General features: G+C 43.5%; 1 long non-coding RNA gene across 1 annotated transcript; it reads right to left on the reverse strand.

Annotated features, from left to right (window-relative positions):
• Positions 1 to 9,930: 9,930 nt before the first annotated feature.
• Positions 9,931 to 13,477, reverse strand: LOC120965816 (uncharacterized). The gene is made up of 3 exons (XR_005758823.3): positions 13,073 to 13,477; positions 12,764 to 12,998; positions 9,931 to 9,988 (listed from the first exon to the last, which is right to left on the reverse strand). It is a non-coding gene; the product is annotated as an uncharacterized lncRNA (long non-coding RNA).
• Positions 13,478 to 17,811: the final 4,334 nt, after the last annotated feature.

The following is a 17,811-nucleotide window of genomic DNA, read 5'->3' on the forward strand; positions in this document are numbered from 1 at the left end:
ATATACCCATTTCTGCAAGCTAGCTGTTCCACAAGTTCATGTTGGCGACACGGTGCTTTTTTGGCTCGATCGTTGGCAGCTGGGAAATCGTGTTGTCCTATTACACGAGTGCTTCCCAAGGCTACATTCATTTGTAGTTGATGATGCAATCACTGTCAAGGAGTTTATGGAGCTGCTTGATGCCTTGGATCACTTCCATCTGCCTCTGTCACTGGAGGCTTATTCTGAATTCACACAGCTCCAGGCCCTGCTGCCTTTGATCAACCTGGATGGGGAGAGCAAATACATTTGGAAATGGCCTTCGAAGTCTGGTGCTTTTATGTCAAAGTTGTACTATGACTCATGCTTCTCACACCTAGTGGTTGACCCCATCTTCAAATGGATTTGGAAGTGTGCATGCACGCTCAAGTTCAAGGTGTTTGGCTGGATTCTCTTAATGGATCGTTTGAACACTAGGGATATGATGCAACGCCGACATTGGATCATCCAGGATGGCACATGTGTGCTATGCAACTTTGCACAACATGAGGATCGGGCTCATCTTTTCTTTGCTTGCAACTTTAGTCAAAGGGTTTGGAACTATCTTGGGATATCTTGGTCCGTTCAACCGAACCAAACCACATATGAGATGGCTCAAATAGTTAGGAGGGATTTCGGTCATCCTTTTTTCACTGAGGTTGTCTTCACTGCTACTTGGAATATTTGGACTCAAAGGAATGGGAAGATCTTCAGAAATGAGCAACCTTCTTTTAGAGCTTGGAGAAGGAACTTTATCCATGACATTTCTCTTCTGTCTCATAGAATTAGATGTAAATATAAAGATAGCTTACTGTCTTGGATAGCTAACCTTTCATAGACCTTTTTTTGTAAGTATCTCTTCTCTTTTCTTGTAAATTTGTAAACTTGTAACTCTTTTTATTATTATTAATAAAGGACTGTGAGGCTGTTGCTTGCAGTATATAGTAAAAAAACAGGATATATCTTCTTTTCATCAAGATAAGCATATTTAAGAGTATCAGGCAATGGTTTAAGCTCAAACACGGGATCACCCTTGGGTGGAGGAGGATCCCCTAGGATTTCAACAGGCAAGTTGTGTTTCAGAATAGGTCCCTGTTTAAAGAACACTTCATTTATTTCCCTTCTTTCATTCATAAACATATCATTTTCATGGTCTAGCAAATATTGTTCTAAAGGATCACTAGGAGGTACGACAATAGAAGCAAGACCAATAATTTCATCTTTACTAGGCAATTCCTCTTCACGGTGTTGTCTACGAAATTTAGAGAAGTTAAACTCATGAGACATATCACCTAGACCAATAGTAACAACATCCTTTTTGCAGTCTATCTTAGCATTAACAGTGTTCAAGATGGGTCTACCGAATATAATGGGACAAAAGCTATCTTGTGGGGAACCAAGAACAAGAAAATCAGCAGGATATTTAGTTTTCCCACACAAGACTTCAACATCTCTAACAATCCCAATTGGTGAAACAATATCTCTATTGGCAAGCTTAAACATCAATTTCTTCTAACTCAGCGGGTGCAATATCATGGATAATTTCTTTGTATAAGTCAATAGGTATTGCACTAGCACTAGCACCCATATCATACAAGCCATGATAACAATGATCTCCTATTTTAACAGAAATCACAGACATGCCTACCAGAGGTCTATGTTTATCTTTAGCACTAGGTTTAGCAATTCTAGCAGTCTCATCACAGAAATAAATAACATGCCCATCAATATTATCAGCCAAGAGATCTTTAACAATAGCAATATTAGGTTCAACTTTAACTTGCTCAGGAGGTGTATAGGTTCTAATATTGCTTTTACGAACCACAGTTGAAGCTTTAGCATGATCCTTTATCCTAACAGGAAAAGGTGGTTTCTCAACATAAGCAGTAGGAACAATAGGATCATTATAAGTGATAGTCTTTTCTTCAACTTTAATAGGTGCAAATACTTTTAGTTCTATGGGAGGATTATATTTAAACCACTTCTCCTTAGGGAGATCAACATGGGCAGCAAAATATTCACAGAAAGAAGCTACTATCTCAGAGTCAAGTCCATATTTAGTGCTAAATTTACGGAAAACATCGGTATCAATAAAATATTTAACACAATCAAACTTAGGTGTTATACCTGACTCCTTACCTTCGTCGAGATCCCAATCTTCAAAGTTGCATTTAATTCTTTCCAATAAATTCCATTTGAATTCAATAGTCTTCATCATAAATGATCACCAGTACAAGAAGTATCGAGCATGGTGCGATTGTTGTCAGAAAGCTGAGCATAAAAATTTTGAATAATCATTTCCCTCAAGAGCTCATGATTGGGGCATGAATATAACATTTACTTAAGCCTCCCCAAGCTTGAGCGATGCTTTCTCCTTCGCGAGGCCAAAAATTATATATATATAATTACGATCACAATGAACAAGATGCATAGGATAAAACTTCTGATGGAATTCCAATTTCAACCGTTTGTAGTCCCACGATCCCATATCATCACATAGCCTATACCATGTCAATGCATCTCCCTTCAAAGATAAAGGGAAGACCTTCTTCTTGATAACATCATCGGGCATACCTGCAAGCTTAAATAATCCACAAACTTCATCCACATAAATTAGGTGCTCATCAGGATGTAACGTTCCGTCTCCTGCAAAAGAATTAGCTAGCAGTTTTTCTATCATACCCAAAGGAATTTCAAAGTAGACATTTTCAGTAGGTTCAGCAGGTTGAGGAGCAACTCTTTGCTCTACTGGTCGAGGTGAAGATACCCCGAATAAGCCCCTCAAAGGATTACTTTCCATAGTAACAAGTGACAGTAAATTTCAGCACACTATATAAATTTTTCCTTACCAAATTCCACCTACCAAAGGCGCTTCACTCCCCGGCAACGGCGCCAGAAAAGAGTCTTGATGACCCACAAGTATAGGGGATCTATCATAGTACTTTTGATAAGTAAGAGTGTCGAACCCAACGAGGAGCAGAAGGAAATGATAAGTGGTTTTCAGCAAGGTATTCTCTGCAAGCACTGAAATTATAGGCAACAGATAGTTTTGTGATAAGATAATTTGTAACGAGCAACAAGTGACAAAAGTAAATAAAGTGCAGCAAGGTGGCCCAATCCTTTTTGTAGCAAAGGACAAGCCTGAACAAACTCTTATATAGAGAAAAGCGGTCCCGAGGACACATGGGAATTATCGTCAAGCTAGTTTTCATCACGTTCATATGATTTGCGTTCGGCACTTTGATAATTTGATATGTAGGTGGACCGGTGCTTGGGTGTTGTCCTTACTTGGACAAACATCCCACTTATGATTAACTCCTATTGCAAGCATCCGCAACTACAAAAGAAGTATGAAGGTAAACCTAACCATACCATGAAACATATGGATCCAAATCAGCCCCTTACAAAGCAACGCACAAACTAGGGTTTAAGCTACTGTCACTCTAGCAACCCATCATCTACTTATTACTTCCCAACGCCTTCCTCTAGGCCCAAACAATGGTGAAGTGTCATGTAGTCGACGTTCACATAACACCACTAGAGGAGAGACAACATACATCTCATCAAAATATCGAACGAATACCAAATTCACATGACTACTAATAGCAAGACTTCTCCCATGTCCTCAGGAACAAACGTAACTACTCACAAAGCATATTCATGTTCATAATCAGAGGAGTATTAATATGCATAAAGGATCTAAACAGATGATCTTCCACCAAATAAACCAACTAGCATCAACTACAAGGAGTAATCAACACTACTAGCAACCTAGACGTACCAATCTCGGACTTAGAGACAAGAATTGGATACAAGAGATGAACTAGGGTTTGAGAGGAGATGGTGCTGGTGAAGATGTTGATGGAGATTGGCCCCCTCCCGATGAGAGGAGCGTTGGTGATGACGATGGCGATGATTTCCCCCTCCCGGAGGGAAGTGCCCCCCGGCATAACAGCTCCGCCAGAGACCTAGATTGGTTCCGCCAAGGTTCCGCCTCGTGGCGGCGGAGTCTCGTCCCGAAAGCTTGCTTATCATTTTTTTCTTGGACGAAAGACTTCATATAGCAGAAGATGGGCACCGGAGGGCCACCAGGGGGCCCACGAGGCACGGGCGCGCCTAGGGGGTAGGGCGCGCCCCCACCCTCGTGCCCAGGGTGTGGGTCCCATCTGGTATTTTCTTCGATCAGTATTTTTTATTATTTCCAAAAATAACTTCCGTGGAGTTTCAGGACTTTTGGAGTTGTGCAGAATAGGTCTCTAATATTTGCTTCTTTTCCAGCCCAGAATTCCAGCTGCCGGCATTCTCCCTCTTTATGTAAACCTTGTAAAATAAGAGAGAATAGGCATAAGTTTTGTAACATAATGTGTAATAACAGCCCATAATGCAATAAATATTGATATAAAAGCATGATGCAAAATGGACGTATCACACGTCTTCCATGAGGCGCCATCTCTGACACCGTGCAGACGTCCATAGGACGGCAGCTTGTCCATCGGGACCTTTTTCAGTATGTTCAGGGCTCGGTTGAATGGGGTGTCCCACTTGCGCCTCACCGACGACTCGTCGCTTTCAGCAGCCTTTTGGTGTTGCTCTTTCTGCAAAAGGAACGTGGATGGTTTACTAATGTGACAAAACTTGTAGTCGAATTGATTGGAAGCTAATATGATAATGTGGTAATATAACAATTACCAGAAGTCTCATGAACTCCCTCGTGTTCATGTCCGTGTAAAAGATCTTTTTGACTTTGTCCCACTTGTACCGGGCCCTGATCCAGTCATGCTCCAACAGGTCGGTGAACTCCGCCAAGGGGTGTGGGATTTCATGACTTTCACGTCTGGCGTCCTCCTTAGCCCATACGCGCCTCTTCCCCTCGTAACCACGGCTTCCGAGGCGGTGGGGAGGTGTGTTCCTTGCCTGGAGCGCCTTCATTTTCTCTGACCTTGCCTTAACTTCTTCTTTAGCGCAAGTCTCCTTGAATTTTTCAAAATCCTCTTCCTTTAGTGACGGATTGTCAGCATGAATCTTGGACCGCGGTTCATTCTTCGCAATCGCTTTTTTAACCCAAACTTTCCAGGAGGGCAAGTCGTTGGTGAACGTCACCATCGCCTTGTCATTTATCTTTGTCATGGCGACGTCGTCCCACGGCTCTTTATATTTGCATTCATCCCAGCCGGGGAACAGGAACCTATTGTGCAACTTCTTTAGGAGCATGTGCTCCATATGTGGTATCTTCTACAACCTCTCGTCGTTGATGTTGGCGGTTTCCCTGAGGATGCATCCAAGTTGATTGCCCCACAACGAGCGCGCTTCCTCCGGCACCGTTGGCTCTAACTTCCTGGGGTGCATCTCCGTGACCACAATTTGTCCGATGCCAAGCTCGTTTGGTCTTCGTGGCCTCTTATTCTTTGGTGCTTTACCGGCTACGACAGCATCGCTGCCGGTCTTGGGGGTGGTTTCGGTGCTGGTGCTGGTGCCGGTGTCGGCGTCGGTATCGGGGTTGGTGCCACTGTCGCCACCATGCAACCCATCGGGTGTTCGTCCAGGTAATCGAAATAGTGATTTGCTGCCTCGATGGGGTCTACTGCGAGGCGAGCAGAACCCACAGCTTCGGCCTCGGTAGACATGTTTCCTATTCAACAATTGTAAATAAAAGATATAATGAAGAGAAAAAAGGGGCCTATATTTGGTCAGAATGTTGATTCATTCCCCTTCCAGCAAATCCCGGGTACTCCATATGTCCTAGTTTCTAGTACAAGTCATGCCGAAAATCACAGAAATTTTCGGCATGACATTTTCTAAAAAGTGGACATATGGAGCGCCTGAAATTTGCCGGAACGGAAATGGATCAACATTCCGGCAACACATAGGCCACTCGGATATTTTTCGACATTCAACCAACATTGCAAAATCATATAACATAGATGACTTATCTCATTTGGCAAATCTATATTTCAAGCAAGTACATAGAGTGAAATGACCTCACTAAATATTGCACCCCAAGAATTTGCTACTAGTTTGCCCTAAACTAATAACCAAATTTGCTACTAGTTTGCCCTAAACTAATTTACTAATTTACTAAATATTGTTACTATTTTTTATTTATAGATATTTTAGCTACTGTTTTTTAAAAATTGGCCGTAGTTTAGCTACTGCCCTAATTTATAGGTATTTTAGCTACTGCCCTAATTTTCTACAAAAAATTGCTACTATTTTTTATTTATAGGTGTTTTAGCTATTGCCCTAATTAGCTAAATTTGCTCATCTGCTAAAAAAATTGTAGCTACTACCCTAATTAGCTAATGTTTTCTATAAATTTTTGCTACTGTTTTTTACATCTAATTTATATACCTACAAAAACTAATTAGCTACTATATTTTATAAATTTTAGCTACTATTTTTTATAAATATTTTCTAATGTTTTTTTAGTTTAGTGCAATTTGCTACTATTTTTTATTTATAGGTATTTTATATACCCTAAACAAAATTGCCCTAAATTAAATTGCTAAATAGCACTAAACTAAATTTGCTAAATTTCCCTAAACTAAATTGCTAGGCTAGGGTTCAAATTAGAGAAAGAGAGAGAGAGCAGAGTGCAGAGAGAGAGAGAGGAGGGTAGGGTAGGGGAGAGGAGAGGGAGAGGCTTACAGGCCGGGGGAGAGGGCGGCAGCGGCGATGTCGAGGGCGGTGGAGAGGGCGGCGGAGGCGAGGTCGACGGCGGCGGCGAGGTCGAGGGCGGGCGCAGGGGTGACGGCTGGCGAGCTCGAGGGCGGGCTCAGGTGCGACGGCCGGCGGTGGCGAGGTCGAGGGCGTCGATGGCGGGCGCAGGGCGGCGACCGGTGACAAAGGGGGAGATTGGGGGGAAACCGCGCGGCCGGGGGTTAACTCAACATAGCAGTAGCACTGGTTTGGAAACAAGCGCTATATCTAACTTAGCTACAGCGCTGGATCCTAAACAAGCGCTACCGCTAGTTGTTCCAATTTTTATTTTTTAATTCTAAAATACAAATAGCAGTAGCGCTGGGTTAGGAACCAGCGCTATAGCTAAGTTATTGTGCTTTTATTTTCTGTTTACTTTTCTAGTTTTTAGTTTTCTTTTCTTTTATTATTTTCCTTTTCTTTTCTATTTACTTTTATTTTTCTTTTGTATTGCTTTCTCCCTTTTTTTTCTCCCGACGACAACGTCTCCCTCTCCCACACTGCGCGAATATCACTGGAACCATGCATGTGGTGATAACATATCAGTTGACCGATAATGGTTACTTAAGTGCGTACACAAAATAGATACATATATATAAGTGATGGTTTCTCAGCTGCGTCGACGACGTTTCACATTGACCTTCTTTCCTTTCTTGTCCATTGCCGAATAATTGAGCCCCTCCTTGTGACTTTTTCGGAACCATGGAATACGATCTTTCTTAGGTAATGTAGTATTAATTCTTCTTTTCACGTATAGTTCATCGTCATCGTCACCTTCCCTCATCGGGTTGCCGTATTGGTCATAGTCTTCCTCGTTGGCGACTCAATCCATTCCGACGATGCTCCTTTTGGATCTCCTCACGACAACATGACTGGGATTGGCCGGGTCCACTACTAGGGAAAACCCTAGTAGTAGCGCGGGTTTTGAGGCTGTCAGTAGCGCGGGTAGCCGCGCTACTACTATGGCGCTACAACTAACTGTTTGTAGTAGCGCGGTCTGTACCCACGCTACTACTATTGACTATAACTGAAGCGTTTTTCCAGAATGCGCTACTATTAGTTAGCTGTAGCGCTTTCCTAGCCCCGCGCTACTGCTATATCTTTCATCAACCCCCCCCCCCCCCCCCCCCCCGCTTCCTACCCTGTTTCAGTTTCAATAAACTGCAATTTCTAGATACTAGGTACTACTAGATATCAATTTCATAAAGCATTATAGGTATTGGTAGTACTCCCTGCGTTCCAAATTACTCGTCGTGGTTTTAGTTCAAATATATAACAATTTCATATATAGTCAACGTGCAACCTCAAGCTGTACTAGGTGATATCGACGACGATCATCATATGTAGTTCTAGATGATATAGCCACACACACACATATGTAGTTCTAGATGATATCGACGACGATCATCATCCGCAAGCCTGGGCGGTGGGTGTTCCTGATAGTAATTAGGATGGCATGTCCAACACGAAGATTCTTGCCAATGAGGAATCTCTTCCACCCAACCGAGTTTAATGTGTGCGACCATGCGGTAAGTACATGTGGTGACGGAGCCCCATGCGGTAAGGCGTAGCCCAGCTAAGCCTTCTTCATCAGGCTCGATACCACAACTCACAGATAGGCTCTTTGGCAATTTCAGAATAAGAAAACATATCAATTAATAAATATCCTCACACATACTTTTGCAAAATATTTATATTAAGTATAGATTTCTACACTATCAAAAGACACAGTACTACACATTTGTACTAAGCATGAATTCTACTAATAAGTATATATGGCTTATCTACACTATTAATAGTTCCTTGGATTCTACACTAATAAGCATGTGATCGGACTCTACACTAAAGCATATCATCGACTAGATCCACTGTAACGACCCGGATTTGGTAAAATCCAAGTCTCTGTGCTTATTGTGCTATCCCTGGATCGTAGCTAGCACACACAGTAACAAGAATGAATATCAGTGAAACATACATCATTTTACTACAACGATAGATCCAGAATTAAGTAAATACATACCATTGATACAGCTCAATGCTGGCACATAATATAGCGGAATTATACGTAGTCGCTAAGTTAGGGCTCCATCAACGCCACTGGGCTCATTGAGTGTAGACCATAACCCTATCGTCTCTTGATCTCTCGAGATCTGCACATGACAGGTGCAGTTGAGTATGTGGAATGTACTCGCAAGTTGCAAAGAAAAGTTTAACAGAATATATATGCAGGGTAAGTATTGGTGGAGGTTTCCTTTGCATAAAGCCAATTTTCTCCTATACTAAATTTTGTAAACTTCTTTTGAAATAAAAATAATAAATATTTTTTAGTGTAAAAGATAGGAGTGAGACTTTGGATATACGCACCAAAGCTCATTCTTCGATTTGGGTAAAAACATATATATGGTTGAAGTGAAACTAATTCACCGTGCTCAATCCTCAACGGCTCAACCTAACCCTTAAAATAGATTTTTAGAAAAGAGAGGGGAGATTCTTCATCAGTCCAACTCTTCAGTTGCTCAAATTTGCCCGTAACCGGGAGCACGGCTAATCGATTAGGTTTAACCCACTGCAGAGGTCGTACACGTTCCCCACATGACACAACCAACCCCGTCTATCGTTACACACTTGGGTGCACGACTAGGAGGAGATTGTGACGAAGCCTTTCTGTAACAGCCCCCTATACCACCAAGTTGCCCGCAACTTCGGCACGAAGGCCTCTCTCCGATGGCGGTCCTGTGGTAGGGTTTCCCGTTAGTACTAAGCTAAGCCAGAGCCCATAGTCGCATGTGGCTGTACTGGAAGCTACATCGAACTGTACTTGGAAGATCTCATTCCCCTGGACGGCGGTCCCCACCAAAAACCTGTGTGCAAGACCCCAGTCGGGCGCATTCACTGCAAGACCCCGATGGGCGCAATCACTTGTAGACGCTCCTGTCGATACCATTCCGCCCAGGGAGTAGAAGTAAAATAGCATATAGTTTTTTTTCAAAAGTTCTCATAAAATGTTGCCCCAAAGGAGGGCAAGTTTATCATTTAAAACTTCTTTGATTTCCCAACCCTTTTCTTTGTAAGCCTGGCTAAGCATAGCTACAAGTTCCTAGGGCTTTAACTAGCAATAGTTGTTTGCAAAACTTTTTACTAAAACATGCATAGTAATAAAAGAATTCATGCATATTACAAAAACATAGGACAAGGAATGATCAAGTTGCAACTTGCCTGATTCTTGAAGTTGATTCTCTATTCGTTATCGTCACTCCTTCACTTTACGATATATCTATCGATAAAACAAAATACTTCAACACACACAATCCAAATGAAGATCCAAATGAAAGATTCAAATTAACAATAAATACTTTCGTAGGATAATTAGCATGACATGGCTATGGTTTGAGATAGAATCAAGTTTGGTCTTAAATGAGACATGACATAGTCATATACTACGATTGGATTCAAGTGATACTAAGTGAAGATCATGGTTTGACAAAAGGAGGGTTGTGAGGCAAGATTCTACGACAATTTCATAAAGGGTTTGTTCTGAATATTTGACTTGGTTAAATGGAAGTGGGTATGTCATAAGTTTCAAGATAAAAGAATTAAATTCTTAATCTTGTAACTCCAAATTTTGTGGTGATTTGAAATGACCAGAGAGGGTTTCTAGGGATCCATCTAAGAGATTTATTCTAGGATTAAATTCTATTTAAACAAAGTTATTAACCGATGATCAAAGAAGGTCAAATTAAGGTGCTGATGATAAAACAGCGTCTAAAATATGTTAGAAAAATTAATCCATCAGTTTCACCAGAAAGGTTAGGTCCTAAGGTCCAACTATCTTTTATTAAAAAAAAAAATTTACAAAATAAAAGATATAGCAAAATTACTCACACACTTTCTAAATTTGAATCAAATTTTAAATTAACAAAGTCGAAGTATTTTAATTCTATAATAAACTAGATGTTCCAACAAATCCGGGGATATAAAATTGGACGTGGATAGGCAGCGCGCGGGCGCTAGATGGAGTGCCCGAGCATACCCTCTATATTAGGAAACCTATGTGCCACGTCATCCTACTATGTCAAAAAAGGAAAGTACATGAGCCTGCAACCTCACGCTGCCTCAGTCAAGAGCCCACGCGCATTAATTTTCAGGTTTAAAAAAATTTAAAAAGCTATAACTTTTGATTCGAGCATCCGAATCAAGATCCGTTTTCACCGTTGGGTTTCTCGTGAAAACTAGATCCCATATGGGTAGGTTTCGTCAAAGTTTATTTTAGAGCAACTTTGGGTGTTATAGAGGCAACTTTAGTGCTATAGGAGAGCTACTCCTTTTTATTTCCTAATATGACTACCTATGAGTCGGGAGTCCTTCTAAATTAGTTACTATGACCAACAATGATTAGTTTCACCTCTAAGTTGCGCTATAGGGAAGCAACTCCTTTTTTGCCTAGTAGGACTACCAATTAGGTTGGTTTGTGCAAAAAGAATGAGAAAAATCACACGAAACATGAGGTAGTGCTACATGCAAGCAACTTCACTGCACCACGTGCACATGTTAATTTGCTAACATTATCCTAAATTGCCCATCGTGGCTGCCCATTTGTCTATAAATACTATGGAATTGCCTATCGTTGATGCCTAGTTGCGTGCTATTGGTAATTAGTTGCCTACATATATTGTGAAGTTGTTTATCATTGTTTTTCTAAGTTACCTACAACACTATAAAGTTGCCTATCAGTGATGCTTAGTTGCATGTTGTTGCTAATTAGTTGCCTACCATTGCTGCTCAGTTGCCTAACTTTATAAATTAGTTGCCTAGATATAGTGTGAAGTTGCTTACCATTGCTTTTCTAAGTTGACTACCACACTATAAAGTTGCCTACCGGTGATGCTTAGTTGCCTACCATTGCTGCTCAGTTGCCTAACTTTATAAATTAGTTGCATACATATAGTGTGAAGTTGCTTATCATTGCTTTTTCTAAGTTGCCTACAACACTCCAAAGTTGCTTACCATACCTAAAAGTATGTTGTAAGCAACCAAGGATGTCATTAAGCTACTCGCTAGTCATAGCAACAAGCTTAGTATAAATGTAAGCCTACCTCTAAAAACTAAGTTGCCAGCAATACTATAAACTTGGAGGCGAAACTAGTTATGATGGAATACTTGCTAGTTATGGTACGAAACTTGGAGGTGAAGCTAGTTAACTTGGTAGTCATGATAACCAACTTTGAAGGGGTCTTCGATGATTAGGCAGTCATACTGCACACACTAACAAGAAGTTGCTTTCATATAACACTAAAGTTGCTTCCTTAGCACCCAAAGTTGCTCGAGAAAAAAAGTTAGTCGAAACATACTCATATGCGATCTAGTTTTAAAGAGCCCGTCGCGGGGAACCTAGTGGTGAAAACAGATCTTGATTTCGATGTTTGGTTCAAAAGTTATAGCTTTTTAAAAATTTAAAAACATAAACTAAATGCATGTGCGTGGGATCTTGCTGATAAGTCAAGAACGAGAAGGCACGCGGAAACGCTGTGACCATGTGCTTTTTTCTACGCTTTATGTCCTTCTATGGGCCCCTTGGGTTGGTTTTATTTCTACTGTCGATTAGGGGACCACGTGAGGGAGGGAGACAAGGACAAGAGCGTGCGCTCGAAGCGACGAACGAGCGCAGCTGCGCGTTTAAGATTTCAGGTATAAAATTTGTCGAATTCGGACATGCAGTCTACTCCCTCCGTTTCTAAATATAAGTCTTTCTAGAAATTCCACCAAATAACTACATACGGAGCAAAATGAGTGAATCTACAGTTTAAAATATGTCTACATACATCCGTATGTTGTATTTTATTTAAAATGTTTAAAAAGACTTACATTTAGGAACAGAGGGAGTAGGAGATATGATTTTCCGAAGTTTGGGTATTTTTCATGAAATCAATACGAGATCAGGATTGGGCTGCCATGTGTCGCAATCCGATAGGCCAATACCTCTTCACGTGTTATGGCCCAAGTGATTCAGTTCTAGCGATTGAACTAACGAGAACAGGAAGGAGAGACTCACCGGGAAAAGAAGTCCGGCGAGGCGGCGGGTGGCTGTGGTGGTGAGGGCGTCGCGGGGCTCCGGTGTTGGGCGGGCTCCGGAGACCAGCGAGTGGAGGACGGTGGAGAGGAGGTCGGGGCGGACCCGGGGAACAACGCGGCTGGCTCGTCCTCGGGCGCGGTGGGGAAGCCGCCGGACTCGTTAGGAGCTCCGGTCGGTCGCGTACGCCTTGGAGCGCGTGCTTCCGCTAACCAAACTGAAATTTATTCATGTCAGAACGATGCCTACAGCGAATAGAGATGGACTAGAGAAGGAGAGGGTCCGGGTCACCTTGTGCTCGTCGTGGTTGTGCGCATACGGCTGTAGCAGGACGGAACTCCGGCGAGGAATATATAGAGATGAGGAGGGGGATATGCTCCCGAAGGAGAGGGCTTCGAACGAGGAGATTATGGGCGGCGTCCTAGGCTTTTATAGAGGGTCAGGGGAGGGCCAGACCGAGCTGCGTCGTGGGTGTTAATGGCTGCAGTAAAAGCAGCAGTTTCCTCGAGCTCTAATGGCCATTAGGGGGTGCCTTAAGGCGCACTATTGAAGGGAAGGGGTCGTGGGAGGCGAGGGGAACCGGTTCTGGAGGTTAGTGGGTGCGGGGAAGGGAAGGGAAGCGTTGGGATGCAGCCACTGTACGCCATGGCGGCCTCCTGGGGTGAACGCGAGGAGGAAGAAGCCCTCCTTTTTTTTCAGTCTAAACACACTTGCTTTATTGATTAATAATGTTCATAGGGATATAATCAAGGTCTGGCGGGTTAAAAGCCACACATGGCGCCCGTAACCCAGACCAAAAACATGCTTAGCGAGACTATGTGCCTCGATATTTGTCTCTCGCCCTTCAAAAACAAAGGAGCAGTTTTGGAAATCTCTTGCTGTCGCTGTGATTTCCTTCACTATACTTGCACATTCCCCACCAGTACGGTTCGCTATGTCCCGGACTACCCCTTGACAATCTGAAGCAACCACCATTTGATTAAGATGGAGATCGGATGATAGTGCCAGTGCTTCATGGCAGGCTAACGCCTCTAGCGTTGTCGGGTTCGAAATTCCTCTGAACTTTATTACCGATGCACCAAGAAATAGGCCTTCTGAGCTTCTACAGACAGCACTCACCGTCCCAACTCTTTGGTCTCTTGAAACTGCCCCATCCACTCTGATCTTTGCAAAGCCCGGTGTTGGGGGGAACCAGCGAGTACGGCATGGGGGTTGTCATAGTGCAGCATTCCTCCCTACCTGCTTTGGTTTACAGTCATTGAGCTCCCTCAGGTATTTAAAGATGAAGTGATGGGTTGACAAAGGGCTTTGAAAGACGTGTTCGTGCAGAGCTTGCCGTCTGGCAAACCAAATTGCCCATAAGGTTACCACTACCTGGGTGAACTCCTCCGAAGACAGCAGCTCCATCAAACTAAAAATCCATCGTTTAGCGTCAGGTTCATTGGAGCTGTTGATCGCTTCTTCAAGATCATGATCCTGTAACGCCCAAACGCACCTTGCAGAACTACAGTGTAGTAGCGAGTGTTGCCATGAGTCCTGTGACCCACACAGTCCGCAGGTCGTGGTTGTCGACATGTTCCTGTGATGTAGGAGGTCTGCAGTTGGCATGGAATTTTGGGCCAGCCGCCACAGGAAAATTCTGACCTTTGAGGGGACATCAGCTTTCCACAACTTGGTCCATGCTCGTTGCTCACCTGCAGTGTCTGACGAGTTGGGTCGTCCTTCAAGCCATGCCTCTCTTCTCAGTTTTGTATCAATGAGCATGCGATACGCAGAACGAACTGAAAATACTCCGTTTTTCTCATGGGCCCAATCCCAGAAGTCTTCAAGCTGTCTTGTACACAAGGGTATGGAGAGGATGGACCTCGCATCAGTGGGTAGGAACGTCTCTTCGATTGCTTCTCGGTTCCATTCAGGTCCTGGAAGGATTAGGTCGCTGACTCGCGATGGTGGATTCACAACCCTGCTCACTATCGGCCTCATATTATGCGGCCTCGGAAGCCAGTTGTGCTGCCAAATACGGGTAGATGCTCCATCTCCAATACGCCAAATGAGGCCTTGATTGAGAACATCACGCCCCTCCAGGATTGCCCTCCATATCTGAGAAGGGGCCGATCCTAGTTCGGCCTGAAGGAAATCGCTTGTGCTATGATATTTCGCCTTCAAAATCCTTGCACTGAGAGAATGCGGCTCCCTCAACACCCGCCATGCTTGCCTGGCGAGGAGGGCTAAATTAAAAAGCTCTATATCTCGGAACCCTAGACCACCATCGTACTTTGGCCTTGTCATTGTGCTCCATGAGACCCAGCTTGGCTTCCTTTTACCGTCTTTACTTCCCCACCAGAATTTACGGATGAGCTTGTTGATATGTTCACATAAACCACGTGGAAGTTTGAAACAAGACATTGAAAAAACAGGAACAGCTTGGGCAATTGATTTGATTAGGATTTCCTTCCCTCCCAAAGATAGGAGTTTCTCCATCCATCCTTTTACTTTGCTCCAAACCCTGTCTTTCAAAAACTTGAAAACACCATTCTTGTTATTTCCAACGTCAGTGGGCATACCTAAATATCTCTCAGAAAGTGATTCATTGGTGATATTTAGAGCACTCATCACCTCGGCCTTTAGACTGTTGGGACATCCATTGCTAAAGAAAACTGTAGATTTTGACATATTAATTCTTTGTCCGGATGCATTGCAATAGCTCTCCATCAATGAGGACAACTCATTAGCTCCATTAGAACTGGCTTTAACAAACAGCAGGCTATCATCCGCAAAAAGCAAATGGCTTACCGGCGGTGCCGATGGAGCCACTCAAATACCATTGAGGTGCGATGATTCATCTTGATTTTTTAAGAGGCACGTAAGGCCCTCCGCTGCAAGCAAAAACAGATATGGAGAAATAGGGTCGCCCTGACGGATTCCTCTCGATGGTGTAAATTGCTCCAACTTACCCCCATTGAACAGAACCGAAAACTTCACAGAGGTAACCATCCTCATCACAGTGGCTATCCAAGATGGTGCAAATCCCAACTTGGTCATAATGGCTCTCAAATAATCCCATTCAACCCGATCATAAGCTTTCATCATATTGAGCTTCACAGCACAATACCTGTTCCTCTTGGCCTTGTTTCTTTTCATAAAATGAAGACACTCATAGGCTGTTATGATGTTGTCTGTAATTAACCGACCAGGCACAAAAGCTGACTGTTCCTCTGAGATTATGTCGGGCAGAATCTGCTTCAGCCTGTTAGCTAACACTTTGGATGCAATCTTATATAAAACATTACATAGGCTAATTGGCCGGAATTGGGTAAGCTGCGTCGGGTCCTTCACCTTTGGTATCAATACCAAAATTGTTTCATTGTTTGTCTCAGGGCTTTCCTCCCCACGCAGAAGTCGGAGGACTACATTTGTGACCTCCCCACCACATAACTCCCAGTGTCTTTGAAAAAAATGAGCAGGATATCCGTCAGGTCCTGGAGCCTTCGTAGGGTACATTTGGAAGAGAGCCTTCTTCACTTCGTCGGCCGTAAACGGTGCTGTTAGATTGGCATTCATCTCTATGGTCACCTTAGTCGGGACCGCATTAAGAACTGTGTCCATACCCGATGTTCCTTCGGTGCTAAACAACTCCTTATAAAAGTCGTTTGTGATGGTAGCCATTTCCGTTGGATCCTGGGTTAATGTCCCATCATGCCGTTGCAGGTGCTTGATTAAATTCTTCCGTCGACGCATATTTGCCCTTCTCTGGAAGAATTTGGTGTTCTTATCACCATCCGTCAGCCAATCCACTCGAGACCTTTGGCGTTGTAATATCTCCTCCATGTGATACAATTCCACTAGCTGATCAATGATTTTCGTCTCTGCATGTGATGGTTGCAAGCGTTGGGGGTCATTTTGTAAAACCGCGAGCTCCTTCTTCATTCTTTTAATCTCCTTGGACACGCACCCAATAGTGGCCCTGCTCCACTGTCTCAGGGAAGCCGACAAGTTGCTCAGCTTGCTGCTAAGCTCCACCGCTGATTGGGCACCCTGGGTCCCTCTCCACATGGCCTGCAATGATTCACTGAAATCAGCATGGCGTTCCCAGTAGCATTCGTACCTAAATAATTTCCTCGCTTGCTGCGTTGGTTGCACTGGTTCCAACTGCAGCCGTATTGGGCAGTGGTCAGACCCCGCCGTTGTCTCATGTACGAGGTTTGCATGAGGGAAGATCGCCGTCCAATCAGAACTTGCCATCGCTCTGTCCAGCCGTACCCTGCAGTATGATCCACCGGCCGTTTTCTTCTCAAAAGTCCATGGCTTACCGTGATAGCCCAAATCAGATAAAGCACAGACATCCATAGCATCTCGGAATCCCTGTATCTGCGACCTCCGTCTTTGGCCCACTCCCACATGCTCATGTAAATATAGGACTTCGTTGAAGTCGCCCATACAAAGCCAAGGTAAGGTGCTGGCACTAGCCACAGATTTCAGTTTATCCCAAGTTTTATATCTCTCAGCTGCCTGTGCCTCGCCATAAACACAAGTAAGCCTCCAATCAACATAATTAGGCATCGAGATTTTCGCATCCACATGATACTCAGAATAGCCAAAAGCATCTAATTTTATTCCATCATTCCAAAAGAGGCCAATACCGCCACTGCGACCAGAGCTACTCACAGCATAAGAATGGTTAAAACCTAAAGTACCAGCTAGACTCTCAACACGTGCTTTAGATATCTGTGTTTCTACAATACATAGCATGGTCGGGGCAAATTGCTTCGCTAGATCGCGAAGCTCTCGAATTGTCGCGGCTTTGCCCGCACCACGACAATTCCAACATATGAGATTCATTGCGCCCGGCGATCCTCCCCGCGGGAGGTCGCCGATTTTGCATCATTGAGTTTTTCAGGTACAGTACCCTTCTTCACGCTGGACTTATCTGTGTTCACTCGAGGCCTTTTTGGTTCTTGCTTTGAGGATGGACTAGCAGGTACTAGCGGCATGGAGGCCACCATAGTGCTTTGGGAAGATGATGGAAGGGC

This window comes from Aegilops tauschii, chromosome 6 (assembly GCF_002575655.3).
Source record: "Aegilops tauschii subsp. strangulata cultivar AL8/78 chromosome 6, Aet v6.0, whole genome shotgun sequence".
Lineage (NCBI taxonomy): Eukaryota > Viridiplantae > Streptophyta > Magnoliopsida > Poales > Poaceae > Aegilops > Aegilops tauschii.